The following is a 22477-nucleotide window of genomic DNA, read 5'->3' on the forward strand; positions in this document are numbered from 1 at the left end:
GGAGAGGACAGACAGCTCCAGGTTGAAGTGTACAGAAAGCCTACTCACACAGATCAGTACCCGTTATTTGACTCAAACCACCCTTTACAGCACAAACTAGGCGTCATCAGGACATTACAACACAGAGCCCAGGAGGTCCCCACAAGCTCTGACGGAAAGAAGAAGGAAGAGCAACATATCCACCAAGCCCTCCGAACCTGTGGATATCCCAAGTGGGCATTCACCAGATCCCAACATACAGGAAAACAAGACAAGAAGGAACAAGAGCCGAAACGTAACAGTATTTCAATTCCATATATCTCAGGCCTGTCTGAAAAACTTAAAAGGATTTTCAAACAACATAACATCCCAGTTCATCTCAAACCAGTCAATCCCTCAGACAGAAACTGGTTCATCCAAAGGACAAAATTCCCAGCTACAAACAGAGTAATGTTGTGTACTCTATCCACTGCAAAGAGAACTGCAATGAACAGTATATAGGAGAAACCAAACAACCGCTACACAAGCGGCTTTACCAACATCGCAGAGCCAACCCAAGTGGACCTGAGTCTGCAGTGCATCTCCAGTTGAAGGCCACAAACCACTCTTTCGAGGACAGTGAAGTCCCAATTCTAGCCAGAGAGAAAGGATGGTTTGAGCGAGGAGTGAAAGAAGCCATCTTTGTCAAGAAGGATAAACCTTCTCTTAATAAGAATGGTGGTCTCAGGTTTATTCTTCCATCCATCGACGGCAGTGTTTTGAAACCTAAACAAACCAAACCAGTTCCACCTGAGTCGTTAACCGCTGAAAGAGACGACCAATTTGGAGAGGGAGTCACTGGCTCCCCAACCCCCAGCTGAGGACAAATGACTATTAACGACCCGAAACCACGTAGGCTAAGTGGACAACACCTCCAGTTTCAGGTCTGACTCCTCCCCCATGAGCGCATATATACCAGCTCTTAGACCAGCTATTTCAGAATTGACAAAGCCCCCTGGATAAGAGGTGAAACGTCTTCCAACTTTAAAACCAAGTCCAGATGACATCCCCTAAACCTACTACCTTGGAAGGTTAGCTAACTTAAAACGCATTAAAGTACCAATGAAACTGTCATGGCTAGCGAGACGAAACAGACCCAGACGCTGGAACCCGGAGGGAGACACAGGTGAGTTTTGAGGTGGGTTTGAAAGTTTAATTTTTGTTCTTGATGCTGTAGGCTGTGGCAGGAAAATCCGAGGAGGACCCACGATGAGGCTGGATGGTAATCTGTGGGTCGTGGCGTCACTGGTGGATTCGACTGTGGCTCGTGGCGTGACTGGAGTATCCGGGAATGTGGAAGATTCAGGTGACCACTCGTGGTAATGGATTCCTGGGAACAAGGTAGAGGGCGAGACTTAGGCAAAGGCTTAATAACGAGAGCTATGAATGTGACGACCATACTATGCACCATCAGGGGCAACGAACTGGCGATGAATACTGGCGCTGGATCTCCTTAAGAAGGCAGGCAGGTGATGAGGTGAGTAGTCGCAGCTGTGTCGCATCAGGAGCCAAGCAGAGAGGGGAGGGGGAGGAGAACTGCCAGAGGCACCATGACAGAAACATTGAAATCTCACCTAACATTGTATAACATTGCAGTGCTTTCCCCCAAAACGTTTAACACCGGAGCTTTAGCGTTAACTTCTTACACATATGGGGTATTTCCAGCACATCCTGAAGTGGAGAAAGTAGTCTTTCCGCTGTTGCGACACACTTTACGTTAGCAATGTGTTGCACATGGGTGCAAAAACGATATGAAGAGCCGCTTTTCTCTGTGCCGGAATCAGCTGATTCACGTTAATCATGGAAACGGTCGAAGAGTTACGATAGGTTAAAGGGTTAATACAACCTGAAATAGATAATACTATGAAATGCAGCCCTAAGTCTGTGTCATTACTGACCTAGTCCTGCTGCGGCAAAACATTTACAGGCAAGACACAAGGGAGGGACAAGAGAGCCAGTATACATTCAGTAAATAACATTTGTCTCCTGTTCCAAGGGTGTTCACATACATTCTGTTATATGGAGTGATTTTTGCGCCATTGTTCCATGTACAAAACTTTAAACATTTTGTCTGCTACATAAATTGTTTTGCACTTACAACTAAAGTTAAAGCTCAAAAAAACCTTCCTGTCCATGTCTGCGATCGGCGGACGTTTGTGTCACATTTGTAACGTGGTGCCCTGCTCTGTTTCAAGCGCAGAAGAGAGAGAATTTTTCGAGTGAAAATAGTTTTTATTTCCACTTTTTAAAAAAAATGTTAAGTGCAAAACGATTTTTTGAGCACACTTTTTGACGTTTTTAAGTTTTACAATAAAAACTGTGAGAGTTGCGCTTAGAATAAGGGCCTAAAAGCCACTCCGTACTGTTACACAAGCACTTTTTGTTTCAAACCCTCTGGTGCTCAGTGTGTTCTTGTTACTGTTGATGAGCTAGTTTAGACAAGCATTTTTCCTACAGAAAAATGACCAAATAACAACAGTTGTCCTTACTTTCAAGTTCTAAAAAAGATTCAGACTTAATTGTCTGAACTCTGAACGTTTCAACCTTCAGTCTCAACCACACCAGTTGTTGTGGGCTACTTCCTGGTCAAGCCTTTGTTGTGTAAGCAACGCCGTAACGGCATTACTGGAACAAGCTGATTAGCAGCAGATGAGCTGAAAGAAGGAAATTCAGATGCAGATCTGCAGCCTAAACCCGGGGGATGGGTTGATACTTGCGACATTTTTCTGTGTTTTGTTCCACATCTGTGGACCCAAACAAGACGAGTGGCTGGTCGGTCCAAAAGAATGTGTTTGTGTTCCAATCAACATCTGGCCGCCTGATCTGGCTTAAAAGAAGTTCTCAGGGGTTCAAGGGAGAAGAGAACACGGACCCTGACAGAGCCCCCCCCCATCCGACATATGGATGTTTATCCAGATGGATGTTTTTTTGACCACGAGGGCAGATACCATCTAAAAATGGATTCATGTAAACACATGGATAGTAGTTAAAAAAAAAAAAAACTTCAAATAAAATGCAGAACATGAGCAGACATAATCTGAAATGATGTTCATTTTTTAATAACAAACATTTATGTTCAGTTCAACACACAATTACAAATTTGAAAACTCTAGAATTATTTGAATCATTCACTAGAACAACAAACAGTTTTTCAAAATAAAATGTTTGTTTGAGTTTGTTTTATGCACTTTCTTTTTACTTCCAGAGTTTTAGCCTCAAAATGTCATCATCAAACACAAATCTGTACATTTTACCTTATCCCTAGTTTTTTGTAGCTTAACTTTTTACAATCACTTGTCTCATTTGGTATATATCTTATATGATCATTATTAATATTAACAAATATTTATTTGGGGTTTTACTCTTTAAATTGGCCTCTTTTTTAATTTATTGTTGGAAACACTGATCACAAAGGTGATGGGGAGTCACTTTCCTTTCATTATTTCTGTATTTGCTGCTCTAGATAGTCTGAAACTGGATTTTGAATTTCCAAAGTATGTCAGTATATCAAGTAAAAATACATTTCCTAGTCAAAAACAATAGAAACTGAGCCTTTTTGCTTGCACTTTCTCATTGTTCGCTACATTTAGAATTTGCACGAAACCTTGTGGGTTTTTTTTTGTGTGTGTGTATGTTTTGTGTGAATTTCCTGTATACTTTTTTTGGCATTCGGAGCAGACAGCAGAAGTAAGAATTTCATTGATCAGTAGAAACCCGTTTCTTACTGTGCACATGACAATAAACCCTTTGAATCTTGAATTTCTGAATCCAATTATCATTGTGTTTAGATTTTAACTGATTGTTTTTGTTTCACACTAAAGGTGATCTATTGTTTAATGTAGTGGATATGCTGTAAAGCAGTGGAAGAAAAAAAATGCATACGCTAACTTAGATTACTTCCCATTTGTTTTCTGATTCTAAAGGAATGTTTCATTTTGGAAAACTACCGGATTCTGTTCACCACATTCGTCTGTCTTGACGCGTCACATGATTTTAAGCAGCTACTTGGACCGCAAAGTTAGTAGTTAAAGTTAAAAGGCTATAAAAAAACACAAACAATAAAACTTCTTTGGAAAGTTTTTGGGGGAGACAAGAGTCAGTGAGGAAACTGAATGAAGGTCTTCAACTTTAAAGAAACATAAAGCTGCTATTTACAGACAAAACCAGGAATCTTCCTCCAAATACGGATTTATTGAGACATTTGTTCCCACGTACCAGAAGCCGCTTTGCCTATAAATGCAGCAACTGACTTAAATTTTTCACACTTGGAGATAATAAAGATGCAGACACGGTGGATTCTCGTTTATAATGATATTTAGAAAATACCAGTTTTACAATGGTTCCGTCATTTTATTTGATGTATTTATCCATCACACCTTAAAAGTCCGACACGGCTGAAACTATCGTCCGGTTGTTAGAATCCACTTTCACTTTGACATAAGAGGAAAACAAAGTCTCAGTCTTAACCAGCTACAAACATTTTACTGAGACTGAATATTTAATCAAATAAAGCTGTTTCTATAAATGCAGTTTCTCCAGCTCACTTTCTCAGCTTCTGATTCAAACTGCATTTGTGTCCACTGTTTTCACAGTAACCCTTGTGCTATCCTAGGCACAGTAACGTTGGGAGTGGGGTCATCTAGACCCCACAAGACAGTGTGCTGAACCTTTTTTCTTCATTGATTTGTGATCTTCACTGGTGTCCATGGATTACATGAAATCTTTCCACCTTTCTCCACCTGTCTCATGGTAGGGAGAACACGTCAATGTGGGATGCCAGGGCAGGGATGCCAGTATAGCTTAGTCAGTTGTTAGTTCATTTTAGTATTTTTCTATTGAACTCTTTGTATTCATGATCCTTTTGATTTCATGTTTTACTTCGAAGCCCATCGAGACAACTGTTGTTGTGATTTTGGGCTATACAAATAAAATTGAATTGAATTGAATTGAATGTAAGGATCGGGTCATCTGGACCCCACAAGACAGCACAACGGTTAAGTAAAGATGGTCTTTCGGACAGTAGTTGTGGTTTTTAAGGTGGTGAGAACTTTTTCTTTGACTGCAAACTTCCTAATTTGTTTGCATTCTGCCTCATTCATTGCTGCGTTAATTATGGATCCTCTTTGCCCCGCTTTGTGCCCCTCTGGCCAGAGCAGGGGACAATACAACAAAGCCTCCACATAATTCCATGATTCTTCCGCTTCCTTGCTCCAGCTATTAATTTCTATGGCTTGTTATATAAAGTCTTATGCAATCTGTTTGTCCGATTTGTTCAAGTCCTGCTTGTTAACAGGTCTAGGAATGGGTCTTCGGTGGTTGGTGACACAGTTCATATGCCTTACCCCTCACCCCTCCCCCTGCTGTCTGTTGGGATCTGGCCCCATCTACACCAAACATCCAAACATGCCACCGGGAGCGCCACCGTGACGCATGAGTGTCCTGCAGAGTTTGGGAAAAACAGAGCACACGTGGAGTTTTCCAGTCATTGCTCAGCATGGGACAACCCAACGGCAGAAATATTTATGTTATGATGCTTGTCATTAGACGGGTAGACCTAAAGTCCATCTGCTGTGAACTTTATTTTCTTTTAATATAAGAAAAACAACAGACACATACCAATTCAAGCATCTCAGGACAAGTGGATGCTAAAAATTTGTCCTCATGCAATGACTCATTTTTTGATTTCTTCAAGCTTTGAGGCAGATACTGCAACACTTGCCAAATTAGTCAGCCCTATTTCTATTTAATTCTACAAATTGCACTAGTGCATTACAAATTGCACTACTTAGAGACAAATTGTCTCTAAGTAAATGATCCAATATATTTGAGCATTTCCATTATTTTCGTGACTCAGCAGGTTCAGGAAAGAGTTTCTTAAAGGGGTTGCTAGAGCCTATCCCAAGAAGGGTTGGGTGGGTCACCAGTGCATTGCAGGGTAACTCAACCACACACTCACATTCATTTCGAGGGACACTTTATAAATAATCTAGTAATGAATGAAACACGCATTAGGACTGTGGGAGGAAACACACATGCATGAGGAGAACAGGCAAACTCCACACAGAAAGGACCCAGTCAGGATTTGCACCAGGGCATTCTCACTGTAAGTTTAGAGTGCCAACTAGGGGTGTGGGAAAATATTGCCTGCGATACATCATTTACGGTACTTGTATCAATTAAAAAAAGGCAGTTAAGACAATATTTAATTATTTAAAAGCAAAAATGTAGTTCAGTTCAGTGTTTTCTAAGTTGTACTCTTTAGAAAATAGTAAAATATTGTCTCTGCTACTATCTTGGGTCATATTGTGATCTGAGCTCTTGCCAATACACCCCCCTAGTGCTAACCTCTACACCACCATAGTATTTTTACCCATTAGTTCAATTTTCTGAGCTCAAACACATAGATTTCGGTGTTTTGAAATGGGTTCAATTAGGCCTGCACAATATACCGCAAATTTATCGTTATCGCAATATCCAGCTCTGCAATATGCATATCGCAAAAGACGGCGAATATCGCAATAAATCGCAAACCCAAAATGTGTTACAACAATCTTCTAGCAGCTTGAAGCATTTAACACATCAAATAAATCCCTTTATTTGACCAATCAGATGGACGCCTTCCCATTGTTGACCAATCAGATGGAGGCCTATTATGTTAACCCTGGTCCTGAAGAGCCTCAACCCTGCCTGTTTTCCAGCTCTCCTTAACCAGCTTGCTGTTGATTGGCTGACTCAAGTGATTTCACATCCTGATTGACTGAACACACCTGATTTTGGTTATCATTATCGAGCAGTCTATGGAGAATTGGAAAACAGACAGGGTTGAGGCTCTTGAGGACCAGGGTTAGCCACCCTGACGTTTGTCCCCCATGTCGATGAGGGTCATTTGGAGTATAATTTTTAAACTGTTGCAATGAAATAGGAATTATGTTTTTGTTTATTTTTCTATTTGTTTATTTACCGCAAATTTATCGTTATCGCAATATTGATCACTAATATCGCATATCGCAAGTTTTCCTCATATCGTGCAGCCCTAGGTTCAATGGTAAAAAACTTGTAAGGAGACACATTTTCCCTTTTTATCACACGCACTTATCAGTTCATGAAACATTGCTCAGGTGAAACAATGCCAAATTTACCAGAGGACCATCTGTAGTAAATTTGGCAATAGGCATGCATCCTGTCGTATGAATCCCATTCACAGCAATCCCTATCAAGTTCTTGAAGGCAGTAAGCATTGGTCAGCATTGACGTAATTTCCCTAAAAATCTCAAGATCAATGCCTGAACGGCAGCATACAGCTGAGCTAGTCACAGGTGTTACATCCACGACTTTCAGTAGATGGTGGACCATCTTCTAATCCTGACTCTCCTGTTCCAACCGCCTTCAACTCACTAGAGCCAAAGGGCTGTTTGGCAGCTTCTTTTGGGCATCAGGGCAAATTCCTCAGCCTTCTTTGTTACATCCTTGTAGCATGGACAGAGTTCAGGCCAGGGATGAGATGCCAGACCCATTCCTCACCAATGCAGGGGTCCAGCAAGAGACAGAGGCTGCATCAAACCTCATGAGTTTTGCATTCAACCACCGGTACGAGACCTCTATAATATTTTCTTTTTGTTCGCACTTTACAAAAGCCTGTGGATGGGACTGTGGCTACACCAGGGCTCTTGACATAATCACTGAGCTTCTGTGGCTCCACACAGATGAGGTTCAACTATGGGCGTCCCAGTCAGACAAAGATTCAATCTCTGACATCCTGTCAAAACCACAGCCGGTTATCCGCGTCAACAATACTCAGATCAAGGTCAATAACAAGTTTTTAGTCCTCCAAAAACAACTATGGGTTTTTCTTTGGGTCCATAATTTGTTATTAAGGTTGCAAAGATGTTACAGGGAATTAAACACATGCTATCCGACTTTGCTGGTCCTGTAATGCTTCTCTGTAGCTCTTCAGCTGCGTGACTTTCATGTAATAAATCTAAAGTTGCTTCAACTAAAGAAAGAATTCTGAAACATTTTAAGATGAAAGCTGTCTTTGTGTAAACAGAAGTCAGCACAGGAAGTATCTGTGTACATCTTTCACAAATCTAAAAGATCTGTGGTTTCCGCTGGAAACCACAGATCTTTTAGATTTGTGAAAGATGTACAAAAATACTTCAGAACATTGGTATTGATATTTTTAAATAGTCCTTTATTTCTTAAAGCATAGAAGTCGTCTACATTTGTTTCCATGTGTCTTAGAAATCCTCTCGCTAGCTTTAACCCTTTAGAACTTTTGAGCGTTTCCATTCTTTTAATAACCGTAACACTTCAACTGTCGTAAACGTAATCCCAACGGATTCTGAAGTGGAGAACAGCCGCTATGTGCTGTTAAGCAACACTTGTGAAGTGTTTACAGACTAAAATCATTTGATTCTGTCGTGGAGAGAAGCGGCTTCTTGAACTTAAAGTGTTGCATAATGGCATAAAGTAAAAATATAAAGTGTCTGATTTACATTACTTGCATAAACTGTCAAAAAGATACTATGGGTGCGCTTTTTAAAGTTACACAGTCAAATATCAACAGCAATAATTTTGTTTATTTACCCTTTTATAGGACAAACAAAACAGGTTTCCTTTTTCAAATGCATGTTTTCACCATTTAACTTATAAATGTTACATTTTATTATTTATTTAGCAAACTAAATATTTTTACTTAAAGTTAAGCACTTTATATGACCATATATTTTATTTTAATTTTGGTTTGCAAGCTAAATATTTAATTTAATAAAATTATCATTTAGTTCACAAATTAAATATTTAGATCTGACCTACGTATTTATTTTCCAAACTGAACATTTAAAGCTTTGTGACTTAATATTTATTTGTTTAATAAATATTGAACTCCAAATCTGAGTGGCTCTATGTTCCAGCAGAGGCTGGACCGACAGGTCCTAAAAGTGTAGCAATGCCCAGAGAAGAAGCCTATTTACAAAAGAATAGCCGTTAAAATGTCAAAATCCTGCTTTATTTTGGTAGTCCTAAATTTGCAACAAAATATTTAGCTCCAAACTAAATATTTAGTTTGTTTGGAAGATAAAGATTTATGTGATATCTAAATATTTAATCAGTAAACTAAATATTTGGTGTTAGCAGCTTAGCCTGTCCCCCCTTTATTGTGTTGATTATGTTGTGAGGAACTGCGGTTGCTATGGATGCGACGCAACAACAAAAATAGGCAATGCTCTGTGCGCCAGGTGATGATAGGTAGACGGGGGAATTTGTGCATAAACCCAAAATAGAGGTTCTGCTCTGCAGTTGCTCTAGAACTGGTGAAACCGAAATTACAGATTTTTTGGCTGTATGGACAATTGTGTTCAAGTGGAAAACAAAAGGCTACTATCCCTGTTAAAGTGCAACGGTGTCCCGTTTCAATCTGTTACCAATACAGTTTGGACCGGACCGGGGGCAACAGGGGGTTACCGACTATGGTCCGAAGCCTAAAGCTGGGGTAACACTGGGGGCATGTTCAGGGATACACTGTTGTTTTCTAGCAGGGCTAACCAAAGAAGAAGGATAAAACAGCGTAACATGCACTGCCTGAGACAGGAAAATGGCAGTAGGGATAACGAGGAGCACAGCCACAAATGTCAGCACAAACCCTTTTCTGTTGGAGATAGCGGAAGCTGACTATTCCCAGGGGAACGTGAATGTTCTAAAAGATATAAACGAGGGAGAGATGATTGTTTGTGTCACGGTATGGAGCTAATGTTTGCCAAGGGTGAGCAGACCCGCCGAGCCCCAAGTAACCCTTGTGCTATCCTAGGCACTTTGACATTGGGATTGAGGTCATCTAGACCCACTAGACGGTGCGCTGAACCTTTTTCTTCAATGATTTGTGATTTTCACTGGTATCCATGGATTACATGAAATCCTCTCCACCTTCATCCACCTTTGTTATGGTAGGGAGAACACGCCAATGGTCATCTTGACCCCATAGGATAGCACATGGGTTAAACATCACGTGGTGGAGGAGGAGCTCTTCCCAACGCCCCCCCCATTTCCACCAGCCCCTTTATAACACCTGCCAATGAACAACATCATGTGGATGTTGTTTTCCTCCTCAAAAAGTACAACCATGGGCCCAGGATATCCTCCTCTGCTAAGTCACCATTTGCCGATCCATCCACCCCCACTGCTACTTGCTGGTTTGGTAAACTCCACATCTCTTCACTTAACGACTGGCATGCTAGGAACAATCCTCAAGTTTCCATCAGACCTCCATTACCCGGCTTCATGTCGTAAATATTGCCTTCTTTCATTACCCAGAAAAACAAATTGGCTCCATCCAGTGTTCACTGGTCACCCAAAGTTGTAACTGGGCCATCAAATGATGGGGCAGAACTCATGTGAAATTCCAGTCACCCCCAAAAAAACCTCCACTCACCTGCTGTACAAGATAATGTATGGGGATGGGGTGGGGCAGTTTGTGCAGAATGAGAGAATTCTGATACTGCAGTCAGATCACTTTGATAGATCATGATCGTGGAGAGACTTTCTATATCATTTTGCAGAAGCTAACCACTGAACTGAGAAAACCAAAGTTGTTCAGCTTAGATTCTGCCTGGTCGATGTCTCTGGAGCCATTATTCACAAGAACCCAAGGTCAGCGTTGTGGAGCTTCCAACAAGTTGTGGAGGAAATTGATGCTGCGTATGGGCCAAGTTGTGAACATCGGCATCAAGCTACAACAGCTAGTCAGGAGACCAGGTGAAGCTTTGCACACTTTCAGGGATGACATTTATGAAAATGTGGCAACTGTCTGTGGTGACAGCACAGTTGGTGAACAGGAGCGCATAAGCGTAGCGATTTTACTTACGCTTTGACGGACATAGGCGTCATTCACAGCATAAGACATTGATATCAGAAGGCTCACCATTTTGAAACCACGAAGAGTGCGCTTTCACCCAGATGAGATCAAGTGTGAGAGGTGCAACCATTCTTGGAGCCAGAGCAGCCTCACTATGTCAATATACCAGCAAACATGAGGGTGGACAGCCACATGGGGTTGTTTCAGCCCCTCAGGGCAAGCAGGACGGGCTACAAGAAGGCAGCAAATCAAAGATAGATGCAAGAAATCCAGGGAGGGGGAACTGATCTGCCACAACTGGTTGGGAGTAGGGTATTTCCAAAAACACCACCCCTCACCAGGCCCCCGCCGGGTCCCTGCAAAGCCAATCTGCTACCCTCCATAAACAACAGTGGCAACACTGTGGCCATCTGCACCAAAACCCCAGAGGAGGAGATGTGTGTTGAGACAATGTTACATGGCATACAGACGTGTGCCCTGCTGGACTCTGGTGCCAGATGATATGTGCCACCCCTTCATCTCTTTCACTCAATTCCCAATATCATCCGGCCCCCCACCTTACCATCCGCTACCCATCCCATTATCACACTCTCCAAGGAGAGCTGTTCTGAGTGAGGTTGGTCTTCCTGTAAATGTTGGCTGCAGTCATTTCAGTTTACCTTATCATGGCTGACACAACTAACAATACTGTGGCACCCTTACAACTGCAGATAATAGCATGCTTGGACTATGGCCGTAAAGAGATCACTCTCTTTGGTGAAAAGGTCCCTTCGTTTAACCCTTGTGCTATCTTAGATGACCCCACCCTTCCAGTGACGTGTTCTCCCTACCATGACAAAGGTGGATAAAGGTGGAAAGATTTCCTGTAATCCATGGACACCAGTGAAGATCACAAATCATTGAAGAAAAAAGGTTCAGCGCACTGTCTAGTGGGTCTAGATGACCCAACTACCAACATTAAAGTGCCTAGGATAGCACAAGGGTTACGCCAGAGTTACAAAATGGAACTTATTTAGTGAGACTGGCGCACACCACTGTATTGACGGGCGATAGTACACGGTACCTGGTATTTCCCAGGTTGGTTTTGCCGCCCCTGGAGAATTGATACTGATTCCTACAAGAGAGTTTGTCTCAAAACATCATGTGATGGTGGTACGCTCCGTTGTTTAGCCCTCACAGTCTTTGTGCATCCCCGTCAGAGTCTTCCATCATCCCCGGTCACTTTTAAGAGAGGAGCTCTGGCCGGTGTTCTTTAGTCAGCCCAAACGGCTTAGTCACAGACTGACTGCATATGAGCCTTTGATAACCGCTTGTACTTTACCTTCACACTGGATGTGTTTGTGAAAAACCTTCCACCATCAACACTTCACGGTCAGTGAAGAGGTGTGGATGCAGTCTCAGTTACAGGCAGTGGCCCTGAAGCACAAATCACACCAACGAATCACTCGAAACAAAAGCACATTATAGATCACAACAACGATTATAAAGGCAAAAGAAATGATAAAACAAACAACATTACATTTTAGAAATCAAAACAAAATTTCGGCTGCACGTGGCGCAGTGGTTAAAAAAAACGGGAAATGGTCGGTGCTATAAGACATCGCTGGTTGGATGATGATGTGAGTTCTGAAGAAGGAAAGCAGAGGAATGTTTTGCCTGAACTCTGGTAAAGAGCTGACGTTTGCATGTGTGGTCCAGGCGCTTGAAGAAAAATATTCTGTCAAAAAAGACTTTGCCCTGCCAAATAACTTCCAATTGAAAAGGTGAACAAATGTCATCCTTCAACCAGTGATGTCCCACCTTTTCCTATTTCTTATTTTATTTTATTGTTTAACATTTCATTTTGATTTTCAGAAATTATTGTTGTTTCTTTTTATTTTGTTTTCATTTTTCGAAATAGTGCTTTTTTATTTTTTTGGAAAGTATGTTTTGGTTTTTGGAATTAGGTTTTGATTTCTAAAATGTAAAATTCCTTTTTTAGTATTTGTTTTGCTTTTTTCATTGATGTTGTGATTTGTTGAGGTGATTTGAACTTCAGGGCCTCCGTACTTAGAGCATCCAAAAACCACAACAATGATCAAGCTGCTTAAAGAAATCCACTTCCTTTAAAGCAGGACTCAGGTGAGGGTTCAGCGGGGCCAACAAGGCTTATCTTTCATCTGACGACCTTCAACGACCTTGTAGTTTCCCAAAAGATCTATTTCCAGTTGCTTTGACTTGGGGTAGTCTTGGAATGACTTGGACTTGGTTGAAGCCTAAAAACTAGCGATCCATTCACTTACTCAAGTGTCATAAAGTATACTTGCCAAAGGCAATAATGCACAGAAGAAAACTGGTCATAAGTGAATATACGTGCAAAAAGTGAGAAAAGCTGTGGTCTTTCCATTAATTTTCCACAGATATATCACAAACAAACTACACTAAACCACGGAAGGAGTAAGAGTAAACCACGCAAAGAACATGTAAACCAACGTGGAACACGAACCGTGCGGGATTATTGCGCTGTTTATATGCAACTTCTTAGTGATTCATGTATCAATTCCATATTTTGATATGTGTGCTGTATACATATGTGTGATGAACGGTATATCAAAGTCATACATCGGTGGCACATGCGTGAAAAGTCAGTTAGACATAAGTGGAACGGTCGTGGAAAGCTACATATTTGCGTATGCATCTCATAAAAATAGAGCACAATTGTGTGAAAATTTTTTTTTTTGAACAGCTCAAAACAGAATTCACGTAAAATACCGTCGGCCGAAACCCTCAATGGACACCTGCGCACATCGACGAATGCAAGAAACACTTACGTATATCACGCATGTATTACGAAAGACCGAAATTTCAAATCGTACTAAAGATACGCAGCGGACATGTGACACGGCCTTTAACGAAGCAGACGGTCCGAGGAAAGGTGTCCCGGTGTGGATGAAGGCTTCCAGTGGAAATGAGGCCTCGGCAGCTGCTCCTGCTGAAGTGATTTCAGGAATGATAGAGGAGGTGAGGCTGCAATGTTTTTCAGCCGTTTTCTCTCTGCTGCTTTAACAGCTGAGGTCTGTCAAAACACTGCAGTCAACCAGGAAAATCAAAGAAATCCTCAACAAGTTGTCCCACAGTTACTGAGATCACTGGTGCTGGTTTATTTAACGTTCTGTTGATGTTCCCGGCTTCTGAAAGTGTGTTATGAAGGTTTAAGTGGGGTGAAGTGATGGTTGGAGCGGCTCGCATTTCCTGTACGGCTGAGGTCTTTCTGCAGACTGAGAGTAAGAGAATTCAGAGCAAAATTGGTGATTTGTCTCATCCTGCATTACCCAGACTGAAGTGTGTGTGTATTTAGGAAGCACTGTGAGGTTATTTAAGTGAGTCCAGTGTCTGTACACGTGTCCCATTGCGTATCTTAGTGATCTGCATGAAGATAATTATAGTCACCAGCATGAATAGGATTCTTTAATTCAAGTTGCTGTAGCACCAAAACAGAAACCCCACTTAAAGTGTTTGGAAACAGACATTTGAGCTTTAAATGAAACCATCTTTCTTTGTGTAGAAGGTAAGTTGGACCTTATAACTAAAGAGATTTGATGTTTACAGTCAACATAAAATGATCTGGTTAGTTTTGTTGGACAGAGTTGTTTTTTTTTGTCTGTGTGGTTAAATTTACTCTCACAGCCAACAGGCAGTCCAGTTGTTGTTGTCCGTGAGGAACCGTGCTTGTGGGGCCACAGGACAGACTGATGACATCGTGGACCATAAAAAAGATGGATAATGTGTAAAAACCAAACCCACAGGTCTGGCTTGGATCGATTTGAAGCAAACTTGGCTTTTCTCAAAATGGGCGGGACATATTTAGGCTGCTTGAACAAAACCAGTTTGTATTTTCCAAAGTTGAGGTCAGAACTGTCAGTCACAATGCAGAGCTAAATACACTCTATTACCATTGAATGCAATCAGAGAAACTCATATGGTTGTAGGAACCATTGACTGCATATGAACTGGACAGAGTGACGCCCCCCCTCTGGCGTTCCAAACAGGAAGAAGCCAAAATCCCATAGACATCTATAGAGAAGTGAACAGCTATTGCTCAGTCAATTTACTGGTAAGAAGAGCCATCAATATCAATGTTGACAAGTTCATGATAATCCTGATAATTCTCCTGGGCCCCCTTTGAAGGGGTAGGGGTGTGGCCTTCCCACAAGCTCACTCCTGATTAGTGAGAGTGGTTGCCATGGAAACAAACCTTCACTACTCAATACATAGTTCACTTTAGAGTGCGTTTGCAAATTTGTACTGCTGTACAAATCTACAATTCCAAAATCGAGTGCCCCAGTTATTTCCCATAAGTCTCTAAGAAAAAAAACAGTGTGCATCGATGCTCTTCAGATTGGCGATTATAGACCACAATGCAGTGCGTTTGAACAATTTTTGCAAAGAAAACAGATTTAAATGTATTTTTAAAATAAAATATTAAAGTTTTTTTATCTTTAGAGCACGGTGGATTCATACATGATTGTCGCAAAGCACTCATATTAATGAGATTTTCACTGAAATCGATGACGTCACATTTGCTGTTTAAAAGAAAAAGAAAAAAAAGTAGTGAGGGTGGTGTCCAAATTGCTTTTAAAAACAATTTGATAACACTTTACCTTCCTTAACAAGCTTTGTTAATGTATTAACAAGCATTATAATCGAATTTTTAGGATGTAAGTTAAACAATAATAAGGTTAATTAAATTACTTAGTTAACACATTTACAAAAATTATTTTTAGGATGTTTTTAAGATGCTAATGAGACATTTATTAGCATTATAGATGCCTTACAAATGTTTCAGTGTTAATAAGCTTAATAAGATTTATTAACAACCTTTGTTAACTAATTAAGAAGTATTATTATTGTTTAGGGTTCTAGTAAGATATTTATTAGCATTATAGATGCCTGACACAAGCCTAAGTGTTAATAAGATTCGTTAACATCTAAAGTCAGACCATTGCCTTCAAAATCCACGGTCACTCATTCCAGTCCTCTTTTACACTGAATGGTAGGAGCATGAACCACAAGAAGGTTTCAGAAATTAAATTATTCGTTTTTACTTTGAATGGAATGCAGAATGACTTAGTGGTAACCCATTGAACAGACCCAGCAACAGTCACTTATGCTTTTGTCCCAGCTTCAAACTGGAAGTCAAAATCTGCCCGTGTGTCTGACCTTGTCTAAAGACATGTGACCCTCCGTGATCAGGTAAAATGAGTTTGTAGCTCTGAAACACAGAGATGATTAGAGATCAGAAAAGCAAGAACAAGGCAGAGACTGTAAAGGAAATAAAGTTGTTTCATAAACTGAATGTGTCATTTATTTTAGTTTGGGTTGCTGGTTTCAACTGTAGTATCTCTAAATCCTTCCCTGTTCGCTGCATGTTTGGCCCAGCATGTCCTCTTGCTGTGTCACTCCTCGTGAGCGTCTGCACAAACAAGGATTTATCTGACGGAGTCACGCGGCAGCTATTTTCACAAACTGAGTTGTACTAATTCCCCAGACGGAGTTCAGCCCGGTGCTGTCGCAGCCCCATCGGGTGGGTGGGTGTGAGGCCGGCTCCGTACTTTTCCATCAGGCGGCTGAACAAATGATGCAGGCTTCTGGAAATTTCCTGAAGAGCCAGACTTATCGAGGGGAGAGGAGATGGAGGACAGAAGAGGAGGAGGAGGAGTCGATGTCGGGGAGTGCAGGGCTTTAATTTTACTGTGTCCTCTGAACGAAGTTCAAATCGATGCAAAAACTGTCCTGAATTTGACTGAAGGCCACATTCAGAGCGCACGCTCTCTACCTGGAAAACGAACTCACACACCTCCCCCCCAGGGACTGCTGGGTAAAGGTGGATGTGTGTTTGCATACCTCAATGACAGCACGGTGTGGTGCATGCCCCCCCCCCACCCCTCCCTGCAGGCACACGTGCAGCAACGTGGCAGCGGAGAGCAGTTGTCTTTGTCAACTCAACAGACCCACACTCCTGTCAGCAGACGACACATGCCGCACACAGGTACACAAACGCAGCATAAATGGGCCCTCAGTGTCAGAGGAGGAAGAAAAGAAGAGTTTCGCACCGGCTGGGGGGGCCAAAGATGTGACGCACACAGCGTAGGGCGTTCCTGACGAGTGCTGACCTCACCAGGTCGCAGGGCTGCTCTGACAGGAAGCTCAGGCTCTGCTGTTCAGCTTAGCACAGACTTTTTGTGATTTTTTTCTTTTTACAAAGACAACTTGAAAACTACGTCGGAGTCTAAAAAAAAAAAAAGTTAAATTATGAGATTAAGGCCGTAAATTGTAAATTGTCGTAAATTTACGAGTTTAAAGTCGAAGTTAGCATACAGAGCAGCAGCAGAGCAGACCAACTACACTCAATGGAACAGGTTCAGCTGGATGTTTGTTGATAACGTTCCAAATATTTGGAAGCTCATTTGTTTAATTTACAATTTTTTTTTGTTTTATTTGTTGATTACTGGTTTGCAGGATCTCTGCAGCCCGTTGATGAAGACGTCGGTGTCCCTGCAGATGTCCACTTCAATCCTTTCTTCCTCCATGAAAGACCAGATCTCTACGTCTGTGTGACGCTCTTCTTGACATTTTCAGCGTTCTTCTGCTAATCTACCAGAATATTTTCATTTCTCTTTGTTGTTTTATGTTGAAATGAGACGTTTCATCATGAGGAGGGGGCGTATGTGACTGTTTACACATGACGTGATGAGACAAATGGACTTCTGAGTATGTGAATGAACAGGAGAATAAAGTATCGGTCCTCAACACCCAAACGTGTCTCTGAGCTCCTAATTTTACAGATGACACTCCTCATTTACCGACACAGAACCCCAGAAAGACGGCTACACTCACAATAATCTGGTTTTGAGTAGTAAAAAAGTTCTCTGTTTTTGAAAAACCTATCCGGAAATAAAGCTTCACAAAATGCTCCACATCTTTCTTCAAACTAGGCTCCGATAAATGGAAAACGTTGGTGTTTCTTACTTCGTTAATTAAATTTGCGACTTCTACCCTTGTGCTATCTTAGATGACCCCATCCTTACAGTGACGTGTTCTCCCTACCATGACAAAGGTGGATAAAGGTGGAAAGATTTCCTGTAATCCATGGACACCAGTGAAGATCACAAATCATTGAAGGTAAAAGGTTCAGAGCACTGTCTAGTGGGTCTAGATGACCCAACTCCCAGTGTTAAAGTGCCTAGGATAGCACAAGGGTTAAAGTCGTTGTTTGAAAAAGATTCTGTAGTAGTAAACAAAAATCATTTCTTGTTTTTCTGTTGTGTTTAGTACAGATTTAAAGCTCAGATTTAAAAACTGTGTTGGCTCTTTCAACTCAGAAGCATTTTCCAGAGTTTTTGATCATTTTTGACTAATTCAGGTAGTGTGTCTGTTTTGGGAATGGTGTAAATTCAGCCGAATGTGGCACAGAGCAAACATGTGATCCTCAGTCCCCCCAGAATTAAGGTCTTTGGTCCAAACCAGGAACACGCATGAAGCTACGTTCACGCCAGCCAAGGAAACACGTGTTCAAGTGACCACTTCCAATGACAAGTCGATGTGAACGCACGCATTTTCTGATTCTGCGTTCAAAACTTAACAAGTTACAAAAGCCGTGGTTGGTCTGTGCTGATCTGAGTCTACATTTCTATGGCAACCACTCTCTCCAATCAGGAGGGGTGCATGTTAGAAGGCCACACCCCTTTCACTGAAAGCTGGCTTAAGGGAATCTGTCAAACGCTTCAAAACGAAGGACTTTGATTGGTCAGTTTATAATTACAGATGAAAATGTAATGAAAAAAATAGGATTAGTAAGAACACGTTAATAAAAGGTAGCAGAGAAAAAATGGTGATTCTGACAAACAGAACATAAACAGCCAGATGGTTTTTCTTTAACGCAACGTGACTGAATACGGTGGCCGACAGGGCTCACACTACATTCAAAAGAAACAACGCAATGGCATTACCCGCAACACAATGACATAAACCACAGCACAACGGAAAAAGAATTCTGTTTCAAACTATTCGGTACAACGGAGTTTTAGGGCCAAGTAAAATTACAAGATTTTAAACGCTAAATTTACGAGAAAAAAACTCGTAATTTTACAAGATTAAAGTGAAAGTGAGCATACAGAGCAGCAGCAAGTGAACGCCACACAGCAGTAGAGCAGAGCGACTAAACTTAATTAAACAGGTGAGCTGAATGTTTATTGATAACGTTACAAATGTTTGGAAGCTCATTTGTTTGATTTATGATTTATTAATGTTTTATTTATTGATGGGTGGTTTGCAGGATCTCTGCAGCCCGATGATGAAGACGTCGGTGTCCCTGCAGATGTCCACTTTAATCCTTTCTTCCTCCATTAAAGACCAGATCTCTACGTCTGTGTGACGCCTTCGTCTGAGGAGGAGCACTTGGGATTGTTAACGTTCTTCTGCTAATACAACAGACTATTTTCATTTCTCTTTGTTGTTTTATGTTGAAACGGGACGTTTCATCTGGAGGAGGGGGCGTATGTAACACTATTTACTTCCACATTTGTGTTTGGATGACAGGTTGATGCCGTAAGATGACAAATGAACTTCAGGGTTTGTGAATGAAAAGGAAAATAAAGGCTGCAGCGGTCCTCTACACCCAAACGTGTCTTCGAGATTCTTATCTTACATATGAAACTCCGCTTTATTGACACAGAACCCTGGAAAGACGGCTACACTGACAATAATCTGATTTTGAGTAGTAAAAAGGTTCAGAATCTCTTTGTTTTTTAAAACCTATCCTGGAATAAAGCTTCAGAAAAGGCTCCACATATTTCATCTTCAAGCTACGCTCTGATAAACGGAAAACTTTGGTGTTTTTTCCTTGTTAATCTATAATTCTGAGTCGTAAATTTATGAGATAAAAACTTGTAAATGTACGAGATTTCTTCTTGTGTGAGGTTGGTGCTGAGAGGGAAGATGGAGAACGTGGCCGAACCAGCTTGTGTGGCATTGCGGAACAAGGCAGGAGGCGTGGGGCTGGCCGTTCGGGGTCTTGATGCTCTGTTGGGGCCACTGGATGTTCTCATTGGTCCTGAGAGCCCGGCTGATGGAGCCATCTATTCTTTCAGCTAAGCTCTAATTTAAATGCCATGTCTCCGGAGACATGACACCTTTTCTCCTTTTTCTTTGAAGTCCTTTAATTCTGATCTGTTGTTTATGTTTGGGTGCTTTTACATATCTGGTTGCATCTTTAATTTAATTTTCTGCGACTGTGGTGAGTAGTTTGGGGAGATTCTCCTTTTGTCCACTTGAGGGCGCTCTTTCTCCTACAAACCATCAGATATGTCCTCGGCTTTGTTTTCATTTAGTGTAAAATGAAGATTTGTGTCGACACAAATGAGCAGCAAAGACAACAAGAAAAGTTGTTTCAATTGTCTGATGATGCTTGTTTTCTGCACATTATTTTAGATTAAGCAATGAAAAAATATTTTTTAAAGGTTTGTTATTTTCAATTAAAATGGCTGCAAAATACGCAAACTGGCAACAAATAAATCTTTGAAGTTTTTAAAATTAGCTTCTTTTCTTATCCCAAAAGCCTGGTGTAGGAGGCCCATGAGGGCTTCTGTCTTCATGCCTTTAAGACGCTCTGTCAGTCACACAAATGCATGTTTGTTGGAGACATTTTTTTGGCAACAGGAGCCAAACTAAACTTTACATTTCTCCAAAAAGCTCTCTGAGCAGACATGTTAATCATTTCCTCTAAAAAGAGACAAATCCATCAAAAACATGAGGCTAAGGTAAAAAAAAAAACATTTTGTTTCTCTGATTTGAAAGTTGCAGCAAAGGTTGCTAAGAGGACATTCCTGACGATGTAAACAGCAAAGACAAAAAAAGCAAAGAAAGCTGAAAAATCACCAAGAAAATACAAAGTCTTCATCAAAGAAGCATTGATATGCAGAAGAAAGTACATACTCATGAACACATGTTCAATAAACATGTGTTTAACTGAATTATCTTCAGTAGACATACTGTAGACAGACAGTGGACAGAAAAACCTGTTTTTGGCACAAATGGGACCCCTTAGCGTCTGACCAATAGACTTTACACAGTTCATCCTAAGTTTGACCACGACTGAAGCAATCAATGATAAATTGATCAATCAGTAATGATGTGTGTTTGACATTTTGGTTCCCATCTATGCCAGACCGTTGCGTTTTGTTACAGACCAAATATGGAGGAAGACTAATTTGGATCTTTGTCTCATATAAAAATAACAAGACGCTCTGTGAGGTAAAGTACAGCAGGATTGCAGCTTTTTTGGACACTTTTTACCTTGAATTTGTCAGCAAAAGGAAAACTGAACATCAAATATCTGTATTTGTTGGTTAGTTCATTTGAATAGGACAGCGTACATTAATGAACGGGCAATAACAGCATAAAGCTAAATTACTTCTGTCATGTTATGGCATGAAAACAGTAACAGCTGTAAACCAAATCCTGTGCAAACTTTAGTAGCTCAGCGAGTGAAGAGGTGCAAAGATGTGCAAAACATGTATATATTTTTTACTCTACATGTTTCTGTTCTTTTATGTCTTTCAATCTATATTTATATATATTTTCTATTCAAACTTGACTTTTGTAATTCTTTAAATACCTGGAGAGCACCAAGATTTTCATTGTGTCTTAAGCCTCTTGTGCAACAATGAGAATAAAAAAGGATTTTGGATTTCTGACAAAGACTATTTGATAAAATGGGCAATAAGTGGAACTTTAAAAGTACAATTAAAAGAGAATATATGACAAAATGATACCATTTGTAGTTGTTAAGCCACTTAAAAAAAAAAGTTCAATTCCATTCACACTATTTTGCAGCACTGAAGATCAAATTTCTACCAAACACAAACTCGACTTCATGGCCATCTTGTTAAAGATGCTGATAGTTTTACTTTACAAAAAAAGAAAAAAACTGGAAAAGCTTCTTAACGTATTATGAACCTCACTTTTTTAATGCCCTTTTAAGGGGAGGCCGGAAAACACGTCACGATTGAGAAATAAGTGGGCGGAGCTTCGTCTTCCGTTATAAGGTACAGTGCTTACTGTCTGAGTTCATAAAGTGTTTACATAATAACCTATAGCGCTACTTATTTGGCTTTAAGTTGAACTATTCTCTGCAAATATTGGCAACTAAAGAATAAATAATATACCTTAGGGAAAGATGCACATGTGATGCACCTAAGGGGGAGGAGCTACGTGGCAGTGGTCCCCTTCCATGGTTGCCGCATGGAAACAGGCTCCTCCCCATATTATATTATTATTATGGCCTGAAGCAGCATCACTGACTGCAAGGACCAGATTGTTTTCACTGTTGGAAAGATTTCTGCATCTTTGATCAAAAATTTGACCCCCGCCACATGTGTGAAAAGTCACTAAAATGTGCACACACCTAGGACCCGGCAAAAATGAATTTACACCATAGAAAACCCCACCCAACCCATGACGATGACATCACAGCAATGTCATCACATTACGTCATGATGACATCATTGTCAAGACACGATGTCATAGCGTGAACTTACACTTAGTTATGTCATATGTCACGTCATGACATCG

At 40.8% G+C, this 22477-nt stretch overlaps 1 long non-coding RNA gene across 1 annotated transcript; it reads left to right on the forward strand.

Annotated features, from left to right (window-relative positions):
* Positions 1–625: 625 nt before the first annotated feature.
* On the forward strand, positions 626–3381 carry LOC144989368 (uncharacterized). The gene is made up of 3 exons (XR_013653516.1): positions 626–1049; positions 1196–1359; positions 1433–3381. It is a non-coding gene; the product is annotated as an uncharacterized LOC144989368 (long non-coding RNA).
* The last annotated feature ends 19096 nt before the right edge of the window (positions 3382–22477 follow it).

Source organism: Oryzias latipes, chromosome 23 (genome assembly GCF_053564925.1).
Source record: "Oryzias latipes strain Hd-rR chromosome 23, Olatipes_Hd-rR_3.1".
In the NCBI taxonomy this organism is placed as follows: Eukaryota; Metazoa; Chordata; class Actinopteri; order Beloniformes; family Adrianichthyidae; genus Oryzias; species Oryzias latipes.